We start from the raw sequence: 23,814 nt of genomic DNA on the forward strand, positions 1-23,814 counted from the left end.
CATACCCATGTACACCACTCTGGGATCCTTGGGGGAAGAGCAGGATATAAATGTAAAATAAATAAATAAAATAAAAATAAAAATATCTAGTTTTAATTTTAATTTTAATCTGGTTTAATGTTTTTTATTTTAATTGTTTGATTATGGTTTTTTATTTTAACGTAAACTGCCTTGAGCCACTTTAGGGTGGGCATTATATAAATTAAATAAAACAAAACAAAACAATAACATAAATAAAGGTAGCCTGGCTAACCATTCTGGAATTCTGCCTATAGGGAGTTGAAGCAAGGCTATTCTTCATGGAAGGGCCAATATTTTAAAACTATTTGCCTATCTTAGAATAGCAGCTTTCTGACTTGCTAGCCATCTCAAAATGTTGCAAGAGTTAGGATTTCCTCCTAGGCTTGTCTATGCGGGTGTGCAAGGCCCAGCTCCCAGGCTCTTAAGCTTTTCCGGTTTTCATCTCATCTTTGACAGATGACTGTGGGTGTTGTGTGGCTTATAGGGTCTGGATGGTGCTGAAAGAGCCTGTCTGATCCACACATGATTGCTCATGCAGATGCTCCCAAAAAGAGCTTGCCAGTCCTTATGCAATTTCCAGATTTCAGATATCTTTGCCTTTATACAAATAATTAGCCAAGCATCCTTTCTGTTTATATCCTGACTAGCAAAAGCAGAATTGTTTGTGTGGGGAAGAAACTGCTGTGTTGGCAAGGAAAGCCAAGCACATCCTATAAACTCTAGAGTCCAAGGAAAATTTATCTTGGCGGCAAGTCTGTTCAAGTAATCAGCATGTGGGACATGGAACCCCTGTTATTAAAGCCTGTTTCTGCTCTCAAGTATCAGTCCCACATCTCTCCTTCCCCCATAGCCACATTCGCCTCGCCTTGAGTGCTGTGAAATAACTATACATCCTCTCTTAATATATACATTCTGGAAACTGTTTTCACTACTAAAACAGAACAGATAAACATATTTTCAGCATTTATTTGTTCAGGATATAGAAAACAAAGTATTATGGGGTGGTTTTAATATCTTATTGGCTTTGCTATCCAGAGCTCTTGGCCTCAGGCAGCCTTCCTTTACACATCACCCCTCATGCTTTCCTTCCCCCCCTTTTTGTTTGCTTTTTTTAATTGAATATTTCATACCTTGGGTCACCTGATTCTGACCCCTGTTTGTCTTCCACATTCCAATGTGTGTTGCGGCATCAATTTTTAATTATTGTGGTTGTTATGACGAACATGAAACTTCATTCAAGTCGCTCCCTTCGTTGCCTGGGAAAAGAAAGCAAAACTCCTTTCATTACTCATGGCTGTATCCATCTGAAGGAAGATAAAACAACCAAAAAAGGAACTGCCATCACCATGTATTCTTACCAGCTTTAAGGGGGGAAGCTCCAAGTTCCTGTCACCAGTTTTCCACAAGCTTCCGAAGTGTTTCAAATTATGTGTGAAAGAGACATAGCCATGGACCACGGCTCATTATTCAAGCCACCACATTATAATGTGCCATCACTAAAAAGCAACGCCTGCCACAGGCAACCAAGCAAGAACACCATCTTAGATTTCAGAGGAGACAAAGATTAGCAGCATCCAAATTTGCATTCCTGAATATATCAGTCTTAATTGTGAAAGGATTTTGATATGGAGAGCATTTTTTTCCAAACTTCAGAAGTGATGCTGACCTGCTAGGACCCTTCTATATGCTCTTTCAGAACTTTTGTATCTGCTCAAGCTACAAGGAGAGGAAGGAGAACTGGTCTTGTGGTAACAAGCATGACCTGTCCCCTTAGCTAAGCAGGATCTACCCTGGTTGCATATGAATGGGAGATGACATGTGTGAGCACTGTAAGATATTCCCCTTAGGGCAGGGATGTCAAGCTGTGGCCCTTCTGCAGATGTTGGCCTACAACTCCCATCATCCCTGGCTATTGGCCACTGTGGCTGGGGATTATGGGAGTTGTAGTCCAAAAACAGCTGGAGGGCCACAGTTTGACATCCCTGCCTTAGGGGATGGAGCCACTCTGGGAAGAGCATCTAGGTTCCAAGTTCCCTCCTTGGCATCTCCATGATAAGGCTGAGAGAGACTCCTGCCTGCAACCTTGCAGAAGTCTCTGCCAGTCTGTGTAGACAATACTAAGCAAGATGGACCAGTGGTCTGACTCAGTATATGGCAGCTTCCTATGTTCCTAATCTTGCTATTCTGGGTGTTGCAGGGCAGAAACAAGCCTGAAGGAAAGAGAGGCAGGGCTTTTAGTTATTTGTTTATCATATTTATATCCCGCTTTTTATTATGTGTAATATATTAGTTGGTATAATAGGGATTAAAGTGGATATTTTATATATTTTAAAAATACCAGAAGCCTGCAACCAAAGAATATCTCATTCTTTCATATCAGTATTACTTACTTCCCTATGTGTCTTGGCTTTCTTAGGTTGACAGACTCTGGACCGGGTCTCACGATTCATGAGACCCGGTTTGGGGCGGTGATCAGGAAGAGTGGGCTAAGCCTGCTCTCCCCGCTCACGAGCAGAGAGGGAGCCCTGGGTGGCCGGATCGGCTGCCCACACGATTGCTGGCTCCGAGATGGAGCCGGCGGGGGCTGAGGAGCTCAGGGGCCACGCGGCCCCCGGAAGCCCCAGTATGCCCTGCGCGAGTGCACAGGGCATACTGGGGAGACCCCCAGAGCTTGGAGGTGGCTTTTCACCTCCCCTCCAGGGGTCTACTCGTGAGTAGGCATGGCACAAAGCTGCACCGTGGCTACTCACAATTTTAAAAATAAAACAGGTTTGCAGAGCGCTCACTCCGCAAACCTGGTTTGGGGGCAGGGGTTCTCGAGAGGGTTACCCGCTCCAGAACCACCGAGCTCGCAGCTGAGCCCAGTGGTTCTGACGATCAGGAAAAATTGGGCTAGGCTTTCCTAGCCCAAGTTTTCCTGATTGTGGAAATAGCCCCAACCTCTTTAAAGGTCCAGCATCTAAGCCTAGCAGCCCTATACTCCCTTGGCTCCCCAACCTCTTCCCAGTCCTCAGCCTGCCCCCAAAGGTTATACCCATGCCAAGTATCAATGCTAGATTTTAATCCCAGCCAAACTGACACCACACCAACAGGACAGACTGCAGATCTTCCAACATTTTTGTCCTTGAGAAACTTGAATGTTTGTGAACATTCTGTGACAGTACCCTGGCTCAGCCAGTCAGTATTAAAGGCTTCACCATCACAAGCACAATACAGCACAGATTGCCCATTCAGCTTGCAAAGGTTATGTAAGTAAATAAACTTTAATGAAGTTATTAATAAATAACTTGTAACACAATAGAAAATGACAAACACTGAGAGACTAACTATTCTCTAAAATGCAAGAGCATGGAGAGACATCAAGTGATCAAGAGACATCACAGACAGATTTCTTAATGGCTTCAAACACAATATTTGTCCATGGAAACAGTGTACACATTCAGCAGCAAGTTATTGCGTGCAGAGGCATCAGGCAATATCCAAGCATGTGTGAATCAGTTCTGCATTATGGCCTTTTCATGATGTGCAGGCTGTAACTATCAAGGAGAGAAAACCTTCTGTGGGATGACATTATCATCATATGAGCAGATTATTAACTAGTAATATAAGAGAACTCTTAGTGAAGGGCAAGACTATGAACCTTCAACTCACTCTGGTCAAATTGGTGAGACTAGCTGAACATTGGTATAAGTAATTGCTCACAATTGGAAACAAATGCTTTACAATTTGAGTTTGGGTGTCTGAAGAGTACATATTTCAGTTCTGAAATGCAATCTAGTTTTACTGAAAAGCATCTGATAGGCAGAAAATAGGCACAATTTATGCAGGATTCTCACATAGCTTCTAAAATGTTTTTCAGTAAAATGGCTGTACAGAAAGAGACACAGATATATCATATTGCATAGATGCTTCTGTGTGTGTGTGCATGCACGTCTGTGTGGGAGAGAATATGCAATAAATGAGGGCCAATTTTCAGAGAATAAATCTCTAAAAGGAAAAATTACATTGTACTTTGTCTTGCCAGCTTTCTGAAATGTAGCAGCCTGACCTTGATTTATGGCAATAATTGAATAAGTGGACTTTTAAAAATTCATTGTGCCCTTTTTTCTTTTCTTTCCTCCAAGTAAATATATGCAGGGGAATACTTACAATTCATTGGGATGAAAATGTCTTCCATGATTAGAGGGACCATTGCCGTGCAGTTCTGAATGAGTGTGCTTTAAAGCTCAGCAGTGTAAAATGACACACACACTGAGAGGCTGGCTATGCTTTAAAATTCAAGAGCGTGCAGAGAGTATGGCAGGGATTCTGAAGCTAGAAATGGCCAGGGCCGAAGTTCAGAAGCATCACCCTGTTTGTTTAAGTTTGCATGTGAAAGGTGATCCCTCTCAGCACTTTCACCAGTGCAACTGTGATTAAAACATTGCCTGCCCACAATACAGAGAAAGGTGCTCTTTCTTTCAGTTGGCTGTCAATCTTTCACTTAGCAGGTATGAAGTTTTAGAAGGAAGTTGTGAATGAAATGTTCCTCTAACTGGAGTAAAATCTGAGCTTTCCCCACTCATATGTTTCTTCAGACTCCACATGGATGTGCTATTACTATGAAGTTAAAACCTTGTGCTAGCTGTTTTGAGGGGACTGTGCATGTGCACGTGCATGTGTGTGTGTGTGTGTGTGTGTGTGTGTGTGTGTACTAGCATGGGTGTCTGCAGGAGTTTTTATCTGGAGATGGAGGAGAGTATATACAAATAAATATATCAATATAAGCATCTGCTGATCTACATTAATCTGGCCATCAGTTGGGGTGGGAACACTGCCCCCCACAATACTTGTGTGTACTAGATGCAAGATCTTTAGAAGGGCACTGAAGAAGCAGCCTGGAGGCCATATTAAGATAGAAAAGCTGGATATTCATGGAATAACATCACTGAAATAGAACCAATACTCAGCTTGTTTGCATCATTAGGAATACCAAAGATAGTTTCAGGAATTGTAGATTCAGATTCTTATGCTGAATCAACAGCCCTTATTTATGCAGGCAAGAATTAGTGGGTGTTTTTGGCCACCCTTTCTTGTTCATTATCTCAGTTGTTTGTGTGTCACCAATGGGCTTGCAGTGAGCACGACAAAGTGACAAGAGTCAAAGTAAGTATCAAAATCTGTTCAGCCAGTGCTTGAGGACCAAACGATGACACATTAGATTGAACATGTAGTCTGTCCTTGCTTGTTTGATTGTTGAGCAGGACTACAGTACAGGGAAGAGGTCTTTAACCCTTTCCCAAGATTTGACAGTCCTGACAAAAACTGTGCCCTCAAATGTTCTATAGTCCCATAAGATAAGCTTTTATTTTCACCAATAGAAGCTTCCTTCTCTGAGCTAACAGCAGCTGCAGGGGCACAGTTTTCACTAGGACCATGTTGCAAGGGGAAAGGATTAAATACCTTAAATACCCTAACATAAGAACATAAGAACAGCCCTGCTGGATCAGGCACAAGGCCCATCTAGTCCAGCATCCTGTTCCACACACAGTGGCCCACCAGATGCCTCTGGGGAGCCCATAGGAAAGCAGTATGTGCATGCCCTCTCTCCTGCTGTTGCTCTCCTGCAACTGATATTGAGAGGCATCATGCCTCTAAGGCTAGAGGTGGCCCACAGCCACCAGACTAGTAGCTATTGATAGACCTGTTCACCATGAATCTGTCTAAGCCCCTTTTAAAGCCATCGAAGCTGCTGGCCATCACCACATCCCTTGGCAAAGAATTCCATAGATTAATTATGTACTGTGTGAAAAAGTACTTCCTCTTGTTAGTCTTAAATTTCCCAATCTTCAGTTTCATGAGGTGACCCCTGGTTCTAGTGTTGTGAGAGAGGGGGGAAAAGATGGTTCTCTCCATCTACCCTCTCCACTCCATGCATAATTTTATTCACTTCGACCATGTTTTCCTTTAGTCACCTCTTTTCCAAGGTAAAGAGCCCCAGATGCTGTAGCCTAGCCTCATAAGGAAGGTGCCCCAGGCCCCCGATCATTTTGGTTGCCCTCTTCTGCACTTTTTCCAGTTCTACAATGTCCTCCTTAAGATACGGTGACCAGAACTGCATGCAGTACTCCAGATGTGGCCGCACCATCTATTTGTATAAGGGCATTATAATATTAACATTTTTATTTTCAATCCCCTTCCTAATGATTCCTACCCTTTCTTTATGCACTGCACTCTAGATCCTGATCAGCTCCCAACTCCATAGCTCCTATTTAACTGTAGGGAGTGTGGGGTGGGGAAGCATACCCGGTCAAACATTTTATGTAATATATATTAGTTCAACTTTAAGGTCTTCTAAGTAATCCAGCACATGCTATACTATTTTTTGCATGTTTTCTATTACCAACAACTTAATGTTTCACATACCACAACCATAATTAACATCTGCTATCAATCAAACTTTCTATGAATGTTCCTGAATCATATTTCCTGACATCTTTTTAAAACGATGTAATAAAGGCAGTCAGAAAATGACAGCAGACTCTAGTCTTTATGATGTCAGAAGGCTCACACATGATATCAGAAGGAGCATTTGCTCAAGAATCTCTTGAGTTCATGTGTTTGATTTCTGGCTCATATTGCTATATCATATTGCTGAGTAAGGCTGTTGTAAATTGGTTTTTGCTTCAGTTGATCAGTAATGCAAATGTAAGGCCTACACTGACCAAAATGTACACCTGACTTTAAAAGTGTTCTTTTCTGCTTTCCCTCTGACATTAAGAGCATTCACACATAACACCAGTAACACAAAAGATATTCCAGAGTGCTTTATAGTGACATTTCTGTAAATACCCTAATCATTTCCAGTATTCCTAATATGATAACACTATTATTGTTGTGGTAAAGGGCTGCATAGAATACATAGATGTGTGTTTGATACCAGTGACTTAGCCATCTGTTATCTGTGACTGAGCTATAGTAACGCCATTTTGATTTTAACTGAAATGAGCAATAGTCTCCTCCATTTTGTGTTAGGAACACAGGAACATAGGAAGCTGCCATATACTGAGTCAGACCATTGGTCTATCTAGCTCAGTATTGTCTTCACAGACTGGCAGTGGCTTCTCCAAGCTTGCAGGCAGAAATCTCTCTCAGCCCTATCTTGGAGAAGCCAGGGAGGGAACTTGGAACCTAGATGCTCTTCCCAGAGTGGCTCCATCCCCTGAGGGGAAGATCTTACAGTGCTCACACATCAAGTCTCCCATTCATATGCAACCAGGGCAGACCCTGCTTAGCTAAGGGGACAAGTAATGTTTGCTACCACAAGACCAGCTCTCCTCTCCTAATGTTCCTGCCCGTCATTTAGAAAGAATTTTCCTTGTATGCTTTAGTTCTCACCATTTTTGCCTTGCTAGCCTTGTGAACTTGCAACATATTGTTTAACTGCTATGCCTTCCAGCTCTGGTCTACTGATCATGAGAGGGAAAGATGCTGATAAAGAAACAGCTCACTAGGGGCTACGGAGGTAAAAACTTTAACAATGGCAGCATTGTGGTTTTAGAAGCCTAATATGGTATTGCACTACCGGACTACCTAGCTAGCTTGTTGTAATTGATGATCATGCTGGAAGTCTTGTATAGAAACCCCAGAACAGCCTCCATCTTGGCTGCCCTGCCTTTGGAAAACTATTTCCCAGGGAGCGCTTTTCTTTGCTCTGCAGAGTCAAATGAAGCTTCTTTTTAATGGTCTCCCTTGGAATGTGGATTAATTGGCTAAACACACACCAGGCTAAGAACCCGGCTTTAAAGTTATTATGCTTATGTACACATCTATCACCATACACATCCTTTCCTGTATACTCCATTCAACATCTGAGGTGATGCTCCAAGTGGCCCCACTCACTGAACTATAGCAGGTGTCTACTAAGAGCAGGGCCTCCTTGGTAGTAGCTCCGACCTTTTAGAATGATGTGCTCAGAAAGTTCCCTTGGTCCCCAGGCAAACATCTGAACTTTCAGAAAAGGGCTTCAAAATCAAACATTCTTACATTTACTGGCTGACATCCTAACAAAGTCAGGCTGCAGCGGGAGGCGGCATCCTTGCAGCCAGAGGCTCCATGGGGCAGTTGCTGATCTTCCTTGCCTCTGAAAGTGTTCTGTACCTCCCAAGCAGCCCTCAAGGCTTTTTGGAAGGCACAGAGCACTTTTAGGGGCAGGGAAGATAAGCAAAAATCACTCACCCACCCCAGACACGTTGTGTGCAGTTGTAAGGAATCCTACTGGATCCTCTCTTTGTTAGGATGTAAAAAATTGTTTTTCTGCTCTGTTATTTCACCATTTTATTTATTATTGCTGTTTTCATCTTGCTGGGGCTGTTCTATTTATTTTATTATTCCGTTTGGCTGCTGTCTGTCTTTCAGTTTATTGGTTTGTTTTAATTATTTATTGTAAGCCACTTTCAGTCCACTGAAGATTAAGTGGAATATTAAAAAAAAAATTAAGATAACTTACATATCCTGCAGCATAACGCAGACATTGCAGAACTGTCCATCTCTGTTGCCAGATTTGGCTTTTTTAAAGCCAAATTTTGGGTTACGGCCCATTTGACTCACGAGTATACCCTTGAGGTTCTGGCCACCCTGCAAATTCTGCTGTATGGTTCTACCACACATGGCAACAGTGCTGTTCAAGAAGGCAACACCAGAACTACTAACCTCTTGCATGATTACACAACAAACACAACTTCCATTATTCCCAGTGAAAGAACTGTGTGCAGGGGCATAGCTAGGAGAGAAGGGGCACGTGTTCTCCCCTCTCTCTGGTGACCCCTCAGAGTAAGGAAGATAATGAAGAAAATAGGGTGGGGTGGAGACAGGGGGCCCTCAGGAGCTGGGAGGCCAGGTTCTTTGAACCCATCTGCTCAATCATAGCCACACCCCTCAGTGTGTGACATGTGATCATGAGAGGTCAGTAGTTCTGGTACTGCCCTCTTGTGCAACATCATCACCCCATGTGACAGAGCCCCACAACAGTGTGGGACATGTAAGTCAATGGCCACATTCACACATAAAGGGGGACCAGAGTTGCACGGACCCATGGTTTCCTTACAGTTACATCCAGACATGTGCAACTCCAGTCCCATTCCTAGTGCAACCCAAGGTTGTGCTGAGGAGACTCCAATTTGAACCCTTGGTTTGTAGTAGGTTTTGCTGCTCCAAACTGGGAGTCCAGGGAGCCTCCATTCCATCTGAATGTAGCGCTGAAAGCTGTATTTGGCTGGACTGGAGTTGAGGGAGGAAGCTTCTCCTTCTCTCCCTTCCTGATTGGCTGTGTGGGCTGTGCTCCAAGAAAAAGGAAGCTTGCACAGTCAGCTCCCCCACCTCTCTACAGTCTTGAAGACTGCAGAGAGAACACTCTCTAGTACGTCCAAATGTGAACGGGAGAGTGGGCTGGGGTATAGCTATAATTGAGAGGATGGGTTCAAAGAACCCAGGCCCTGCAGCTCCTGAGGACGCCCCAGTTCCACCCCTCCCTTTCTTCATTATATCCCTCACTCCAAGCAGGCGCTAGGGAGAGGGGCGAACATGGGCCCCCTCTACCCTAGCTATGCCCCTGAGAGTGGTGGAGGGGTGCAGAACCACAGGTCCATTGGATCTGTGATTCCATGTTACACGCAAGTGTGGCTAATGTCACGTGTGCACTGGATAATATGCATGCACACTTCTACACACAAATAACTTCATTCCTGTACACATTCCTCCTTTTCCCTATTTTTCTTTTTTTCACCACCACCACCCCCTTTTCTTTTTAAGATGGACAGAGGTTGGCTACTGGAGTTGTGTATATCCACATATATATGTATGCAACATGTACATTACATCACGTGTGTAGTAGTAAGCATATGGATACCTCCTTCACTTCATAAGCTGATCAGAAGCTATAGTAGGCTAACTATGGATGAATGTCCAAAACTTCACAGAGAATGCCCTGTTTGTTCTTATTTATGTATTCATTCATTCATTCATTCGATTTCTATGCCGCCCTTCCAAAAATGTCTCAGGGCAGTTTACACAGAGAAATAATAAATAAATTAGATGGTTCCCTGTCCCCAAAGGGCTCACAATCTAAAAAGAAACATTAGATAGACACCAGCAACAGTCACTGGAGATACTGTGCTGCGGGTTGATAGGGCCAGTTACTCTCTCCCTGCTAAATAAAAGAGAATCACCACATTAAAAGGTGGCTCTTTGCCAAGTTAGTAGGGGTTCTTGATGGAGTGGAGCCCAATTAATATAAATAAAAATTGAGCTCACACAGGTATCCCTTCCACTTGTGGAAAGACCACTTCTATTGAGCACAACTCTCCTTCTATTCAAGGAAGGACCTTCCACAAGCATAGTGGTTAAGCTGGAATTCAACCCATTGTATATGGTTCTATGTTGGTTTTGTTTTTTGTGAAATTGTGAGCTGCATTGAAAATCCATCAAGAAATGTTTTAGATAAACACGATCAACCCCCAATATTATTTGTTGCTTTAATACTGTCTTGTTATGCTCAGAGTTTAGGTAGATGAAAATCTTTTCGGGGTTTGGAAAAACAGTAAGCGGTACACAAAAGTACCCCGATTAGAAATCTCAATCTTGATCTATAAACTTAAACCATGAAGTATCCCACTTTAATCACATTTCTGTAATAAATAATACCACTTCATTAATTCCGGTGCATTGATCCCACACACTACAATCCTTCCAGGTATTCACACATAAAATAAAAACTCAATATATGGATCCCAAATATTATTTGTATACATTACTCTTGTACTTAAAATCCCATACCTCACAAATATATTTTCACTGGGGCATTCTTACTCAATGAGGCTATTCACACATGGGTGCAAAACCAGGCTAAGCGAGTCCAGCCCTGTTTTGCACACACATGTGAACCACCAGGATCAGGCCCAATCTCAGCAGCTACACGGCGGCAAACTCTCCTAAGTAACCTCTATTTAAAATGAGGATAAGCGAGCGAGTGCTCCCTTAACTTCATTGTTTGTGTGTCACCAACAGCCATGGCTGGTACTCAGGGGCGGGGGTCCCAATAATGCACCACATACTCAAATGGTGCATTATTCTAGCTCAGGGGGTGGGGCAGCGGCACATCCCAGCACTCCAACCCTCGGAGCTGCAGGGAGCTGCCACCAGTCGTCTGGGTGGGCAATCCTCCAGCCCAGGGAAGCAAGGACAACCATCTGCAGGAAGGGTAAGTATAACCCGCTCTCCCCACAAACCACCCCAGAGCTCTTCTCACTGATCGCGAGAAGAGCTCCGCTGTGTATATGTCATGTAAAGCTGTCATGTAAAAAGGTCATGTAAAATGAAAATTTTATTTCCATTCATGGTAGTTAAATCTGAGGTTAGTAGCTGAAGGTCCTTAGTTATCGCAAATCCTAAGGGGTATAGCCATATGTGGAAGCTTTTAGAAGATTTATACTTGGATTATATTGAGTACAAAATTATGTTTGGACTGTATTTTTTGAGGGGAGGTGCATTTACATTTATATTTATTCATTTTATAGATTGCATTGAAGGATTTTTGAATCAACTCCACTGAAGAAGGCTGAGTAACAGCCAAAACGTGCCTGGCATATTATAAGAATTATTGGACATATCTCTTTGAAAGAGTCAACATTTCCATATGGAGAGTCAAGATATATCCATGGAGCTCTACTGAGCCCTAAAAGAATAAAAAAGGACCTGAGTGGGTTAAACCTAATGCACAAGACAACCCAAAAGAACCCACCGCCAACTATTAACCTAGATATTGGTTGGCAGCAAGGCTGATTGTAAATTTTTATTCTACATGTGTGCCCAATTTCAGAACTCTAAGCCATTCTGGAAATATAAAAGATTGGGCAAAGGGTGGGGGGTTTGATGTTGCACTTTTTAATGAAGGCAAAGAGAAGATTCCATCACATAGGGTTGGAGGGATGGTCGGTGGTGTGGGCTACAGTTCCAGAAGTCTTTATAGTTTTCTGCCATGAAACAAGCCACTTACAGGACTTTTTTGAAGTTTTTTGTTTAAATTCAAAAAATCATTAAACAGCAATAAAGTGGCTTCAAAATCAATACATGGAGTCCCGATGAACTGTCCTACATCTGTGCCAAATTTCAGAACTCTAGACCAAGCCATTCCATTAATATAAAAGGCACCTTCTTTTCCCTTGGGGAAAATCATGGGGTCCTCTAGGACAGTGGGCACACAGGCCTGGGCCCCCAGATCCATGCCTAACAGCACCCTTGCTTATGCTGTGGGCACTGCTCACTTATGGAATATTATCTTTTCAACTTAATGCAGGTGCATCGTTTCCTAGTCCACGTAAGCACACTTTTTGCAACTGTTGACTTTATTCTCGTTGTCTCTGGCATTCTCTTTCTCCCAGCTTCAGACCTGCTATGTAAAGGTAACAGGCACAGATCTAAAATGGAATAAGTAATTGCTTGATAGCTTCTCGCTAACTCTTGAAAGTGCTGTGCAGCTGCTGATGTATGTTTGTGCTGGCATTGCAGAGTGGAGCCCAGGGAATAAAGAATCTGACTTCAGAGAAACAAGAGCTAGCTTCAAAGAAGAGAACAACTCTCCCCAGCTGATAGAACTTTTACTGAAAGAAAAACAACAATGAAGTAAGAAACACACCAGTAATATCTCCTGTTACTCCTCTGCAATCCTTTTCAAAACTTTCTTTTCATTTATCTGATTACACCCTTCCGTCTCCACAATCTCCATTGTGAGGGTTCTACCTTTTCTGTTAGTTTAGGTGTTTGATGATAGATTACAGTGAGAGACCACATTACTTCAAAGTGTGCTATATTAGTTATTAAAGCAAAAGAATAACTTCTGTAATTGTGATGTATCCTTGGAGGTCTCCACAGATTTGGAAGCTCTGAGACTGGGGAAACAATGTGAGGCATATTAGCTGTATGCTTTTATAATGATTAAGAGGGTATTGTATCCTAATAAATAGCTCACCTCAAATATTCACTGGTATGCTGACACATTTTATCATACCTAATCTAGTTTAGGTCATACATTTCAAGTGGTGATAAACCACCAGTTCTTTTTATTTTGCTTCTTAAAAGGATGCTGATATAAAAAATATGTGAAAAATAAAGTTTTACATTCTAATCTTGCACCCTGTGGCCAAAAGTTCTTCCATTCATGAAAGGAAGAGAGTTCTACTCAAGGAAGGAATCTTTCTGTGAGCGCAACTCTTCTGTCTGTTTGTGGAGCACAATAAAACACAGAGTTTACTTTGTGTCACCCCAAAAACTGAACGAGAGGGAAATAAACAAGATAAAAATGTTATCATAAGATATCAATATCACCCTCTGTGAGGCAAACAGGAAATGCTGACATTGCCATTAAAGACAGAAAGGGCATTTTGAGTCCGACAAGAGGTTCACATGCAATGCTCAAAGCACATAAAAATCTGTGTACAGTGAGTGAACACATATACAGATCTGTAGCATGTATTGGTATTCACACACTGAGCCCTTTCTCATGATCAGTGAGAAAGGACTTGAGGGCATGAGGGGAGGAAGCCTTAAAAAGCTTACCTCCCCAACAGATGATCCCTGGTCTGGCTCTGGGCATGGAGATCGCACGCCCAGACGTGCAGCTGCCTCCTCTGGCAGCATGGAGGGTTGGGGCCAGAGACGAGTCACTGGAATTCCCATGAGTGCACAGTGCATTATGGGGATTCTGCCAGCACTGGCCGAGAGCTGCTGCTGTGTCAGAGCCATGCAGTGCCACGTGGCACCAACACATGCTCATTTAGCTTGGGTTAAGGGCACACTCACGCCCTTAACCCTGACTACTTGGCAGGCCTCTTTGGCGGGTTTGCTGCCACACAGCTTCCAGCAGCTCTTACAATCCACCAAGATCTTGGTTGGCTTCCTTGCCCAGTTTTGGATGATCATAAAAGCAGCCTCATTATGTTCAAGGCACGGACACTAGACACCTCTTATCTACTTGAGGGGGTCTGTATTCTGGTTCACATTCAAAATGAATACATATGCAGCCATTTGTGCTTGTGCACACATTCAACAGAATGTCTAAACAGGGCTGGTCACAGCATAATGAAAGGTTCCTTGGAGGTCTTCTAGTCCAACCTCTTGCTAAGAGCAGGAAAATGCCACAGTATCCCTAAGACAGGGATGGCCATCAAGCCTCTATACGATCTTCTCTAGCTAAGGAGAACCCACCACTGCATGCAGCAGACTGGTTCCTAACTATAATTTCTTATAGTTAGGAAATTCCTCCTAAATGTCTAGCCTGAATCTGCTTTCTTGTTATTTCAACCAACTGGTTCTAGTCCTGCCTTCAGAAGCAACAGAAAACACATTCGCTCCTTCTTCTGTGGGATAGATTATAGATTACAGTGCAAGACCATATTACCACAGTCATGAAAAAGAATTAGCAAAGCCATGTAAACTGTGTTATTTTACACTTGCTAAGGATGTTGTCTGATTTTTTTTCAGTTCTGAAGGTAAAGATGCCAACTGATTTTTAAAAAATTTCCCACAAAACATTTTTATATGCAACATTTTCCTTTTGTCTGCATTTTTAACTTTTCAAATATCATAGTCATACCAGTTTTAAAGAAACAAACACTTATGTCAGATTTCAGAGAACTGATGTTCTGAACTACATTAATCAGTTTCATTGTCCCGAATGTGGGATGGAGGAAGCTCACAAGATTATGATATAACTGCATTTAGAAGCCTGTCAACAAAATTTAATTTGGCAAAACAAACACTTGCTGTACTGCCACATTCAAGCTAGGTGGTGCAGAATTACCTGAGAGTAAGCCACATTAAAGTCAATAGGACTTACTTCCAAATAAGCATGCATAGGCTTATGCTGTAATTGCTTTTTAACAAATAAGAAAGCACCATTTGCAAACTAGAGATCAATCAAAGGCAAGGAAAATCATGACTAGCTGTACATAGATTGTCTCATACAGATCCCTGTGGGCTAACAAATTGAGTTATGGGTGTCTTTTTTTCCCCTCCATACATACTGCAGATTTTTATATCCCCAGTACAGCAGAACCCTGCGTAGACTCACAGTATTTAGCATGATTGGAGAAAGTAACTCTTATTTGAGTAGGCTATTGTGTGTATTCAATTGTGTGGGGTGGGGGGAGTATAGTGTATTTTTTTCCTGCTTTAAAAAAAGTGTGAATTATATTATATTAACACCATCAGAAGAGTTTGTCATTTATTCAGTGAATCATAGTCAGATAACTAATGAATAGTTTTACCTGTATTAAAATTGCACATTGGTTCCAGGGAAACAAAGAAGAGGATGCAGGTGACTTCCTGTTAGCCATTTTCTTGGGTCCCCTGCAGATAGTCAGTGTGAACAGGAAATTGGCAAAGCAGTCTGAAAAGCAAAATGAAAGTCCATTGTTCAGTAAAGAAAATAAAAGAGTAGCTTTTAACATTTATAGTTTACATATCTGAGCCAGGCTTCTTACTTTTCAAATGATCTGTGTCTGCCTCACAATGGAACTTCTTATTACATATAATTTTTTTCAGTATTTTTCAGCATATGGCTGTGTGACAAAGAGCAAGCCTCAAAACCTACTCTTTATCCTAACCGTTTATCCTCGCAACCACGTTGAGAGGCAAGGTTGAGAGAGAAATGAAGTTGCCCAAGACACCCAATAAACTTCATTGTTGATGGAATTTTTCATCCTGTCTCCCTCATGTCCAAACACAATACTCACCTGGTTCAGACAAAACAAGGAACTGTGGGTCCAAAGGACTCCCTCCCACCACTCTCCCGTCCACATCCAGACATTCTGGAGAACTGCCTCTCTGCAGTCAGTGAGACTGCAGAGAGAAAGGGGAGCTGGCTATGTGGACTTCCTTCTCTACAGAAGGACAGCCCACACAGCCAATCAGTCCGGAGGGATGGAGGAGCTTCCTCCCTCAACTCCAGCTCTGTGGGACCCAAATTGTGGTGCCAGCATTCAGTTGTAACACTGGCACCACATAAATTGTGTTTGCGGCGGTGAAACTCCACTCTGACCAAAGATTCAGAGTGGAGTTTAGTGATGGAAACCACAGGTTGCTTTCCCCCACAAACTCCCCAAATTCAGGTGTTCGGGTTGGGAAACCAGAGGTGAAGGGGCCTCCACTTTTCTGTTATGTCTGAACCAGGCCACTGTGTTTTGCACATGCAATGAACTAGGCTCCTTTTCATATGAATAATTAATATGACATATGAGAATAAATCACAGGTGGAAGAATCAGAAGTATATATTTTGTACCCAAAAAAGAGCATGTTATGTCTTTTCAGTGTTTCCCACTCTATCCTGACACCCACTGTGACATGCAGGGATGGTGGAGTTGCACCCTGCCTCAATAGAGGGTTGAATATGCTAGCCATGTCATCACAGCAGTCATGTGCCTTACAGAGCCACAAACTCTGCCCACAACACAGTGAGGCCATTCACACACTCAAAAACTGTGTTCTACCTGGGTTTGGGAGCTGTGCTCCTAATATTCAGTTGTGTGGAGGGGGGCAAGGTAAGAGGAAAACCTGGGTAGAAGTTGGTCATTTGCCTTTGGACAGTTTCTTCCTGTTTCCTTTTTACAGAGACTTATGGGAAGTTGGCACAAAAGGAAGCAGGAAAGCTCAAGCATCCTCTGGTAAGCCTGGATTCCAAGGCAGAGGGGGCTGAGAAAGAGTCATTTCTATTGTTGATAAGGCCCAGTAATTAAAGCCATACTTAGGGATGTTGTGTTGTTTGCTCACCTTGGGCCCAGAGAAGAATTTTTGGAGCTCATAGAAGCCACCTCCTGCCTGCAAAGGAGGGGTGAGCTTCCCAAGCTCCAATAATACTTCTGAATTCAGAGGGCCCAGAAAGTTCTCCACCTCTTCCCCACTAGCCCTTCACCCTCTCCTTACATATCTTGGCAGCAACTGATGGAGCATAGAGGGAAACAGCAGCAGCAGCAGAGCTCTTGGAGTTTTCCTAAGGTCTATTACAATGCATTTGCATTGAAAGGACTCAGAAGTCCCTGAGATGCCAAATCTCAGTGACCAGCTTGCCTTTTTTTCTGATGAGCTGTTCTGCAGTGGCAATGGAGAACAGAGAGAGAGGAAAGGAAAGAGAAGAAGGGGAAAGGTCTTATTTAGTCTCCATTTGGCAGCACTGCTACCACTCTTGTCCTGGTACACCATAGCAAGGTGGGGGGACAAAGAAAAGGAAGAGAAAACATGTTTCCTCTTCCCCACATGAACAATTCTGCTGCTTTTCTGCTACCCTCCAAGCCATCTTGGTGAGTTTTCTATGTTCTTCCCAATTTGGGGAGGGGGAAAGAGCTGATCATTTCAGAGCGAATCTGAGGTGAGTTCTAAGCAGTTCACTTATCTCCAGCCATGGCTTTATATGTCTATTTTTTCATTAAAAATGACAAAGCTTAAAATACATCAGATAAAACCAATAAAGATTATCAATACAAATATCCAAACAGCAGCAATATCAGCCAGCCTCTATAGATGTATTCTCCCCACATTCAGTGAACATGGGGAGGAGAAAATTGAAGCATTCCAGCTAACCAAGCCCTTTGTACCAACATGCTCTTTGACCATGTTCCCCAGCCTTCTGCATATTTCACACTTGTCTACAAAGGATGAATGTGGGGAGCATTTCTCCTTGAAGTTTAGAACCCTGGTGGCCGGGGTGGGCGAGCAAAAAGGTCTTGTAATAGCCCTTCAAAAAGAGAGCAGGGAGGGGGAACCATACAAGCCTCTCAGGTTTGGAGGACAGTCCAAAGAACTAGGCCACATGAAAAAAAGGCCCTGCATCTCTAGTGTCTCCATGAGATTGTTTGAAACAGGGGCTCTCTTGTAGAACTTAGTTTCTGGAATGGATACATGTCTATAGTATTCTAGCACCGCTAATGCGATTGAAACTTCTTAGCATCACAAGAGCTCTGTTTACTCATTCTTGATGTGTGGATGCTGTGCCCAAATATAATGCCAATGGGAGCACAGTTCTACTTTGCTGATAGACTCCATAGTGCCATGTTTGCTCTCCAAACACACAGCATCTGTCTGCAGAGACAGATACTGAGGTCATTCACACAATCAAAAACTGTGTTCTACCTGGGTTTGGGAGCTGTGTGTGCTGCCAATTTTCCGTTGTGTGGAAGCAAAGTAGGAGGGAAACCTGGTTAGCTTGTCCTCCTAACTTGCTTCCACACAATCACTTCTACCCAGGTTTTCCTCCTACCTTGCTTCCACACAACCAAATATTGGGAGTACACACAGCTCCCAAACCCAGGTAGAACACAGTTTTTGATTGTGTGAATGACCTCATTGTGTCCATGGAGAGCAGGGGATGTGGTTAAGGAGCATGTCAGTGCAGAATGTGGGCTTGTAAGCACACTCCTATTGACACTGTACCTGGGCACAGGTTCCATGGATTAAGAATGGGTGAACAGGGCTAAATACATTCTTTGCTCCATGAAACAACCTATCTTAGAGCCACTTTACATATTGCAGACGTGGCAGAAGAAGCAGTATTTGTGAAAGCGAGGGAAGATTATAGGATTGGAATGGATCTTGGTCTTCTAATCTAGCTCCATGCATTCCTGAGCGATGGCCATCCATCATCTGCTTGAAAATCTCTAGCCAAGGAGACCCCACCACTATGCAAAGCAATGAACAACAGATAGGAGTCCAATCTCTCATATTACAGTAGAAGCAGGCAAAAAAGAATAGACAGACCTCCAGCTCGTCTGGTGGCTACTCAGGGACGGGCCTTCTCCATTGCTGCCCCGAGGCTTTGGAACATGCTTCCTGCTGAAATAAGAGCCTCCCCATCTCTTACAACTTTTAAAAAGGCAATCAAGACACATTTGTTCAACCAGGCTTTTAATTAGATATTGTTTTAATTGTTTGGTTTTTAATAGTTTTAACCTTTTAAATTTTAAATTGTTGTAATGTGTTAACCTTTTTATTTGTTGTTTTTATTGTTTTATTGTAAACCGCCCAGAAACTTGCGTTTTGGGCAGTATACAAATATGTTAAATAAAAATAAAATAATTAATAAATAATAAATTTGCACTTTGGCCAGGTTTTTGTGATGTGTGCAGCTGTTATTTGCAAATTAAACTATGCACTAAAATGTTCTTTATAGAAAGGATCATATTATTTCATACTCCCTTCTTAGAATGTTGGACTAGCACTGGGGAAACCAAGGTTCACATCCCTATTCAGCCATGAAATTCACTGGGTGACTCTGGGCCAGTCACTTCTCTCTCAGCCTAACCTACATCACAGGGTTGTTATGGGGCTAAACATAACCATGTAGTACACCACTCTGAGCTCCTTGGAGGAAGAGCAGGATATAAATGTAAGTAAGTAAATAGTAGAATGACTGGATTCAGAAAGGAAGAAAGGAAGGCCTTTAATATAGTAGAAGAGGGGATTTCAGAGGTGTGAAGATTAAGCTGAAGTACATGTATGTGAAATAATATTCTTCCCTAGTTTATTCCTGCTTCCACATATCTTCCCTTCTTGTCTCTATCGTGCCTATGTTAAGACTGTGAGCCCTTCAGGGCAAGGACCCGACTTCTCATTCTTTGTAAAGTGCTCTGCACATGGACAGCACTGTACAATAAATAAATAGTGCCGTTTGACTATCCACTTCAGACAACAAGTGAAGAAATGCCATTTGTGAGCGCTTGTCCACATAAACTCCTCGGCAACAGAAAATTAGCAGAGGCTGTTGTGCTGGTTCTCTGTATGCAGGGAGTTTTTAAAAATAGCAAAGCATTCAAAAATGTGGTCCTGCAGCTGCAATCAAATGTGGTACTATTCATTCTGCTTTATCTCATTCTGCTACATAGGTAGACCAAGGCTATGTGGAAAGCAAGCATTAACCTTATAGGCTGTGTGTTTTTTAATGTGGATGGGCGCACTCTCATAATATGCATCTAGCTCCAGTGTTGCAGTACTCTTTAGATAATTGTCAGCATTTTAAATTTCACCAAGAGACATTTTTAAAAGGCTTATTTGAGGATGGGGGAGTTTTACAAGACAGAAGGGGGGGAGAGAGATAATTTTTGCAATGAAATCTTGCTAAGCCAAGCTCTCATGGTAACAAATCCTCTGGCAGGAAACCTGTCAGTGACCGCTTCCAAGATCTGACTACTCTAACAGTAGTAAGAGGCTTTTCAGAAGAACAAGCCCAAGATGGTTTCTCACATTTGGCCTCTGACACTTCATCCTCTGTTTGCCTCATGCTTAGTGAACTTGGAATCTTGTGAGAGAATACTTGGTTGTCCTATTTATAAACAGCCTATTTATTCTTCAGAAACAATGTGGAAGGACACATCCAGGTCACAGCCTTCAATATAGTCAAACAGCCAAACACCTAGACAAATAGTCACATCTGAATGCTTGGACTGGTTGCTAGTTTACCAAAATACATTCTGTGTAGAGCTAATTTTGCACAGTAAGGGATGCCTATAGCCAACCACACATTTTGTAAAGAAAAGTGGGTTTCCATTTACCTCAGTTTCACACATTACCACAGTTCCAATTTTGCATTTTTCTCAAGTGTACAATTTTATCAGCAGCTCCGTAAGTGTTCTTTCCCTTTAAAACTCTGCTCTCAAATGAATCATTTTTGTCTTTGTTATATTTTTCATTGAAACTGACATCTTGGCTGAATTCAGATGTAATAGGAATCCGGAAGTCCCTTTACTTCCGGTTTCCTTTGCCACATATCCAAATTTGGGGAAATGGAGTTGAAGGCAAAAAAGGGACCCACAGTTTCCCTCCCTGAACTCCAATCTGAACCTTTGATTCAGAGTAGAATCTGGGCACCTTTAACTCTGGTTCTGCAGCACCAGCATTACATCCAAACACTGGCACCGCAGTTTCAGCCCCATGGAGCTCCTCCCTCACTCCAGCCCAACTGGCTGTGCAGGCTGTCCTTCTGTCAAGAAAGAATCCCACACAGACAGCTCCCCTGCCTCTCTGCAGTCTAACTGACTGCAGAGAAGCAGCTCTCTAGAATGTCCGGATATGGACAGGAGAGTGGGGGGAGGGGCACGGAACCATGGATCTATTGGACCTGAGGTTCCATGTTTTGTCTGAAGGTGACCCCAGTGTTGCTCATTTTAGTCGATAATATTGGCTAGGCTGCCAAAAGGCAATTTCTTCATGTTTCTGCGACGTTCATTGTGGTTGAGAGACAGGGAATCAAAATAAATTCAAAATTGGGAACAATACGTTGATGCAGGTGATAGTTTGATCAGACTGGAGCGTTCAGTTCAGTTTCAGGTCAACAGTGAACTCCCATAATCTCTTGGGAATACAAGAATATTGAATTGAATACATCAATTCATTGATGCATTCTAGTGAGCTATTTTCAGTACTGACCTACATTCTTGACACATCACTGACTTCACTGGGGTTTCATAAGGTGAAAATCAATGAATAACTTGAATATAGAATTCCATGCCCTTGAATTGTGCCTATTTAATGGGCATTTCAGAAGTACAATATCAATTTTCTTATTCTGTCCAACTCCAAATGTGTGTGTGCCAGCAGATTTGGGGGGGAAAAGAGATGCTGTTCTCTCACACAGCATCCCTAAGAGGGCACTCTGAAACCCATCCCAGTGCTGTCATGCTCAGAAACTCCTCCTTCTCACTCTCCACATACAGCATTCATCCATAGAGACAAATGCTGTATTTGGGGGCAGATTCTTCCCATGATCAGAATGCCAGCATTTTATACACACACACTTCACTGTATACACCAACACATTTGGAGTGGAATAGAATAAGAAAATGGATATTGCACCTATGAAATGCCCATTAAATAGGCACAATTCAAGGGCACAAAATATCCAATCACAGGAAGAATCTGAATCTACAAGTACAGCATTTGTCTCTGCAGACAAATCCTGTAACCATGATCAACAAGGACAGAGCTTCTGAGCATGTTGGCAGGGTTTCAGGCTCTGTGGGATGCTAAGCACAAGGACAGCATCCCTGCTTTTTATAATATCTGAATCATCTATTGAGGAAAGGAATGGCTAAATTCAGTCACCACACCTCCAAATATACACATAGGCCCAATCCAGTGAGCAGAGTGATACATGTAGCCCCAAGCAACAGCTGCCTCCCACCCAGAGGCTGATGTCACAGGAGGTCCATTTGTGTGCTTAGAGTCACATTGCTCCACATATATAGATCTGGACATGGCCAAGGCATACAGCTACTACATGTTCATGTATACTCAGTTTCATAGCTAATACAAGAGCGGAACCTATCTAGCTTCCTTAATCGTTGAGAATAAAATTGTCATGCATTTTACATTTTTATTAGTATTTAATCCTGAGCAATGTATTTCAGGAGCGAAATGCTACAGGAACAAAATAATATATATATTAATATTTTTATATTTTTATATATTTAACTAGATTTGTTTCTGTACAGAAACATCTGTATTAGTATAGATATATTAAACATTCATTGGTAGGGTAAGTCATCAGGTCCGGCAGAAATAAGCCAGCTCATTTGGCTTACTAAATACTGTACTATCAACCCATTCCTTATGATGCATTAAAAACCTGTACTTAATTTCCTTTATCAACTCTTGGGTGGGCAGCTGCTCAAGTTCAATGTTTCCTTACTTTGAACTAGAAGGATCTTACAGCTGGGGAACTAATATTAGAACTATCTGCTAGACTCTGTAAAACCAGAGGGTTCCATTTATCTGGCATGCTGACAAAATAGGCACTAAATATAACAGGCTCTTCATGTCTTGAAATCAAGACCACAGTCCGTCTAGAACTTTACTTGTTAGAACAATGACTGATTGTGAACCTCAGCTTTTAAAAATATAACAATATGAAAAAAGATGAGTAGGCATCTGTTAGTTTTTAAGCTGCTACAAGACTCTTTAAAGTTCTTTGAACATTAGCTATTGCTCTGTAGAACTACAATTAAATACAGCATGTTAGAGAAAGTATCATGTCCTGCAAAGCAAGAAAAATTAGAAATGCTGTGAAAAGACACACATATTTACTCATGACAGAATGCACAGATCTAAAGATCCCACTTGAAGAAGAGGAAAAAGCCTGTGCAAAAATAGCTCATATTATGTCTGCTTTTTTAAAAGAGCCTATAACCATGAAATGTAGTTGATCAGTTTTAATTGCAAATCAGTTTGCGATCTTAGATCTTCCTTTTAGTAAAGTATAACCCATACCATATAAGGGATACTGAACTCAGTGAAATATATTCAAAGAGGCTGCCAGTGGTATGATGGAAAAAGTAACTTGGAAATAAACTGCAGGTGAGTTCAGGGAACTCAAAGTAATGCAAGCAACACTTCAAAGAGCCAGTAAAAGATGAGTGTCATGAGAAAGCTGCCAAGTGGAAAGGATGAAATGATAAAAATGAATACAGATCATCTTGTATGTTAAAGAGTGATCAAACTTCTGTAAGCGACCCCTCATCTTTGTAACAAATATTGAATAATAGAACACAAAGGTTCTCAGAGCACAAGACGTCACTCTCAAGGGAGATTCAGGCCAGAGGAGATTCAAGCTTCTCCCTGAGCTCCTATTAATATGTTATGCCTTTTTTGGTCCAGGATATAGAACGTCAAACTCCCACTCTATCCAAACCATCAGTGTAGAATAAATATTTGCCACACTTTTTCCTTGGCTATCAGTAATCGATAATAGGTGTTAAGAGAGTCTTTAATTATTATTT

The 23,814-nt window shown here is 42.1% G+C and overlaps 1 long non-coding RNA gene across 6 annotated transcripts in view; it reads right to left on the reverse strand.

Annotated features, from left to right (window-relative positions):
• The window catches only part of LOC128348153 (uncharacterized), a 115,501-nt gene that overhangs the window by 42,860 nt on the left and 48,827 nt on the right, over positions 1–23,814 (reverse strand). For 5 of the 6 annotated variants that reach the window (XR_008317964.1, XR_008317962.1, XR_008317966.1 and 2 more), the window contains exons 4-5: positions 15,321–15,442; positions 1,152–1,277 (exon numbers count right to left, since the gene is read on the reverse strand). This is a non-coding gene — a long non-coding RNA (uncharacterized LOC128348153). The remainder of the gene's footprint in view (positions 1–1,151; positions 1,278–15,320; positions 15,443–23,814) is intronic. The other variant, XR_008317968.1, reaches the window with a different exon arrangement.

This window comes from Hemicordylus capensis, chromosome 2, assembly GCF_027244095.1.
Source record: "Hemicordylus capensis ecotype Gifberg chromosome 2, rHemCap1.1.pri, whole genome shotgun sequence".
Classification (NCBI taxonomy): domain Eukaryota; kingdom Metazoa; phylum Chordata; class Lepidosauria; order Squamata; family Cordylidae; genus Hemicordylus; species Hemicordylus capensis.